The sequence below is a fragment of the Phaseolus vulgaris genome, chromosome 1 (genome assembly GCF_051622355.1).
Source record: "Phaseolus vulgaris cultivar YP4 chromosome 1, ASM5162235v1, whole genome shotgun sequence".
NCBI lineage: Eukaryota > Viridiplantae > Streptophyta > Magnoliopsida > Fabales > Fabaceae > Phaseolus > Phaseolus vulgaris.
Genome location: NC_143498.1, coordinates 18,340,827 through 18,346,246, shown reverse-complemented (window position 1 = coordinate 18,346,246; position 5,420 = coordinate 18,340,827).

Below are 5,420 nucleotides of genomic sequence, written 5' to 3'. Positions count from 1 at the left end.
TCACAAATAGTTTTGTAATCTCTCAAATCAATCTCAGCTAAGAGTATTAAAAGTTTCAGTTTCATCAATCTTTTAACGTTTAAATTAAACACATATTTATAAACCTTGAAAGGCTAACGTTAAAGAAAATTTGTACAAACAAATCAGTTACAACAAATTTTTAAAAAGTTGTTACAAGCACACATTTAATCGGTTAAAACCACGAAATTACTGGTTGAATGCGTTTGTCAGTTATAAAACAATTTTAAAACCTTCTTTGCCAGCTAAGTTACAAACAACCGATTATCTCGACATTTTAATCGGTTGTTTTTCCCTTTGCATGAAAAACACTTTAATATTTTAAAACTGATTGAAATGAGCTTTGTCTGAGATTTAAAAACTGATCTTACAAAGATTCTAAACCCCAACCCAAAAACCTAAACCTAAAACAACACACAACTTCAGGCTTCACTTAGATTTGACACATCAAAGCTTCTGATCTTCAATAGTATTGTCTTACATCAAAAAGGTCGTAAGAGACAGGCAGGGGAGCGCGATTGACGATGTATTGCTCCCTGAACAACGTAGAAAACTAAGCAAACGATGTTACATGTCTGCCAGGGAGGTTGACGAACCAGTCTAGTGTTGTGTCTGTCAGCGTGCTCATGAACAGCTTGTAATGCACTGCATCAAAACCCCCAGACAACATCATCTGGTTGTGGAAGGCCGTCAGATGAGCCTCTGAGTCCTCTACACCTGTAAAGGCGATTTTAAGACCTACGAACGTGGCTAGTATCACGAAGTCCATGATCGCTTGCGAGAATGCCATCGGGAAAGCCCTGGGTGGTGTAGGCGGGGCTCGCTCATCCACCACTCGTTCCCCTGCTTGCTGAAAATTCCTGCGTAGTTCCTCATTGGTCCTACGCAGCTCTTCGTTCTTCACTTGCGACGCAGCCAGATCAACCTGGATGCCTTCCTGATCCAATCTGAACGCCGCCACCGTCTCTTGAAGGGCGCACATCGTCTCCATGATCTACTTCGTGTTCCTCATATTTTCATATCTCTACTCTATACTTATGAATGGGACCAAATTTTAATTGGGCCCCACAGTGGGCACCAAATGTTCTTGCCGGTTGACTCTAACGATGATCTCACGCCCTCTTATCTCTGCCTTGGTTCGTGCCTTCCTAGATCGAAACACCCTGTACCTGCAAAGATAAAGGGGCGCCCTAGAGGCCGTTTGCAGTCCGACGCTCAAGTCAATACTGGGGCTAAGAAACAGTATGTGAGTGTAATAGTTCTAGTCTCAGAAACTGCATACCATGTTGGTTTTCTTACTACCGTTTATATAGTCTAGGGTTTTTTCTGTTTCAGTTACTTAGGGTTTCTGGAGGAATGCCCTTGCGCCGCTATTACCCAATTTTACTGTAATCTAGCGCATAAGGCTCCCCTTGCTGGAGTGCAACCTCTAACAGGATGGCCACCTGGGTACCAACTTATGCACCAAATCTCTGGGGCCATCTGCTCTGGGGGTGCCCTAACTATTTGTGTGCCATGCATGCAGCCTACCCCTGGGAACCGTAACCCTAATGGGCCTTAGCGCCTACAGTGGTTCTTTACTTGTGTTGCGCCTGAATGCGCTATGCACACCACACACATGGACTCTTTGTGACCTAGGACTTCCCCTTATCTCTGGGTGCTTTACTGATAACTGATATGTTTACTGGGATCCACCTTTGTGGTCCAATTCAGGTGTTTGAATCACTGATGTCCAATGTCACATTGACCTTACTCTATTGTCGAGGACACATCAGAACATCCTGGTGATCGACGTCCGACCACTAATCGGCACCTTAACTCGTGCTGCTTGCGGGACAATGGCTCATGTCGTCCGTGGGACCCAGCTTACGTGGCCCACCATTACTCGCAGTCAACGATGTCCGAGGACTGGTCGGTACATAATGGTATTTTAATACAATTTTTTCTCTATAAAATTGTGTAACCTTGACACAATTTATCTTTTTTATTAAATTTTAAAATATTTATTCATTTTAATAATTAAGAAATGAAATTGTAGCAGATTAATAAAAATGGACATTTATAATGTTTTACCATTATTTGTTCACTGACAATTTTTTTTTTTTGAAAATTCAACTAGGGACAAAGAAGGAAATTCATTTCATTTTTCTTTTTGAATGATTTCTTATTATACCAGTACCCTATTTTCTAAATAAGTCTTAAACTAAAAATATATATACTAGTAATCTTCTAAGTATTATAAAAAGAAATCATACTAAATAGTCTCTAAGAGGTTAAAAAATATACCTTCAAATTAACCTCTCCGTTAACAATACTAAAATACATTGTCTAGAAACTAAACATAACGAATATAATGCACTGTTAGGAGTGTGTTGGTAAAAAATTGAAGAATATTCAATTTATATCAACTAGCGAAAATATAGGTGCTATGCGCCTATACATCCGTATTTTTTATTTTTATAATTATATATGTATTTATATTTATTAAAATTAAATATAAATTTATAATGATAAAATAACTTGTTGGAATCGGTTGAAAGGTTTCAATAATTGGTTGGAAAATAAAGTCAAAACCTTAGAAGAAGAGTTAAATAATTTGAAAATTGATTTTCAAAAATTAGAAATCATTTATAAAACTCTTCTTATAAGTGTGTTGACCTAAAGGATTGTGAAAACTATGACTCCCTCCAAAAGAATGCTCATTATCTTTTGAAAACCATGGACAAATTCTCAAGAGGGTAGTCAAATTTTGAAACTATTTTTGCCTCTCAAAATTGTTGTTTTGGAAAAGCTGGTCTAGGTTACAACCCAAGCACCAAGAATAAATATTTTAGAAGTTTATATGAAAACAAAAACTAGTGTTTAAACCTGTCATAAATTGTTTTTATTGTTTGAAGAAGGGTCACATACTAGATTCTGCAAGGTGAGGAAATTTTACTTACCTAAAGATATTGTAAAATGGGTATCAAAGAGTTCAATTAATATCATTGGACCCAAATTTATAAGGGGACCAAATCTTGTTCCATAATTTGTTTTGGAAGGAATCCTTGACAGTCAAACAACACCTATGACACTTGGATAGTGGTTGTTCAAAGGCTAATATCTAGAGACAAGAAAAAGCTTGTGATTTCTGCACCTCACACTTAATGATGGTGATACAAATGGTTAGCAATAACCCAAGAAGGATACTTGATTAAAGTAGTTGAAATGATCATTGTATGGATAAGAAACAATCACATGAAGTTTTCCACATATTACGAGGTGATGTTTGGTACTGTTCAGAAAAAAAAAATGGATAATTTTATGGATCAACTTAATTAAATGAAAGCATTTGTACAATACAATGTTTTTAATTTGTTAAAATTTCATTTCAACAGGTTGTTTGTATCTGTAGTACTTTTTGTATAACAACCATAAATTGCTTACATGTGCTTAGTGTCAGTTTCTATTTTGAATTTAAATTAGCCAGTAAAACATGTATTTGTGGTTTGCACCCAATTTTTTTTTAATAATATCTAGCTATTTTTCACAAAACTGTGATTGATTGCCTTTAATTACAATAAAGGTGAGTCAAATAAGTTTTATTTGAAACTCACAAATTGTAGTTTCCAAATTCGTGTCAATTGCTTTTCTAAAAAATAACTCACCTAACCATCTTAATTGCATCTTTCTTCGTGCATATATTGCTTGTGAATATGCATCACACATTATGAACACATTCATTTTTCTCTTCTCTACATTCACAAAAAATATATATGCATCATGGTTTCTTTATCTCATTCACCTCAGAGGAAGAAATCTCACGCAACAAAAGGCTCAACTAGGGTTGGACACTTAGAGACGTGGTTCTCTAGAGATAATGACAAAATTGAAGTGTTCTTGTAGGAAATGAGCAGAAAGGTCATGGATACTCCCAAGCTTCTGTTTTGCAACTGGTTGAAAGTCTTAAAGATGTGAGAAAAGCTCTGAAACACCAAAAACTGTAAAGGTTTATGGAGATGAATCGCAGCATGTTTCCTTACCTGGTGAAAGTGTTCTACACAAACCTAACCTTTGAATTTCTCATGTCAAAAGAGTTGACATGGAGATCACTCCAACCGTATGGACTGTTGTCACGGGGTTGATGTAATCATGAACAAAAGTGAGCAAAGGAAACACTAGTGCCTTGGAGAACTTCAACAAAATGCAATACTACATCATCTGCCTCAAGAATCCACTCACAAAGGTTAAAGGCTTTCATGTGGATGCCCTCAAATTGGATGAACGTGTCATTGTCTTCATCACTGCATGGATGTTGAAGCCAATGGGGAGGAACCATTTTGTGTTAATTGAGGAGGATTTTTGATACTCAGTTATTGCATAATGAAGAAAATCAAGATTAATTGGATATATGTCTTCAAGGAGCATATGCTAAAATCTATAAGGTTAAGTGTCATACTTGTTTCGAATTTTTTTTAATATTTTTAATTTAACCTTGATGAAGAAATGTTAGAGGTGGTAAAGCAATTTCATGATATAAACAATGGTTCTTTGATCAAAATGGGGTTTGTAAAGGTAAATGACTCTTCGGTCACCAAAGATGATGTGAATGCAATAACAAGAATACATGATTCTTTGACATTCTTAGGAGCAACTTGAGTTGGTCATGAAATGGCACTTTACTTAGAATTGGATCAATGTTCTAATTCAAGAACTCACCAAGACTTTGCACTAAACCAAAGCTCATATGGAAGTCCATATATTGTCAAATGGAATCAACAACAAAGAATGAAGAACAGAATTAAAACAACTGAACAGAATTGAAAGGAAAAGCTACTGCACCGAACAGAAATGAAAACAAAGCTGGAAAACACAAATGTAAACGGTGGAAATGAAAGGAAACAATAAGAACTAAGAAACTACCAAATGGAATTGAAAGGAATGAAAGAAAGAACACTTATGGAGTGAAGCTTGCTGGATTTGAGACTTGGAAAACAATCACGCCACTTGGAGCCTTGTCCCAAGATAAGTGAAGGAATGTCGCCACTTGAAGCTCACCATTGGCACACAAGATAAGGCAAAGGAAGAAGAAGACACAAGACTCACAATTTCTCTCTAAATTTGAGTATAGTCTCTCTACTTCTAAATTTCCAATCTGAATTGTACAAGGGCAGCACCTTTATTTATAGCCTATAAGGTGCTGAAATGCAAAGCCAAATGTGCCTCAAATGAGACTCAAATTCGGCGCCAACTAGTGCATGAAGGAAGTGTGACTTTCCTTCCTAGTTTGGCACCTCCTAACTCCTATCTACACTCCCCCTAGCATCCCTTACTACTTACACACCTATTTATTACATCCGCACCCCTACTCTACAAAAGAAATAAGAAGAGCCATCTTTTGATACTCTTGTCCCAAAGCTCTT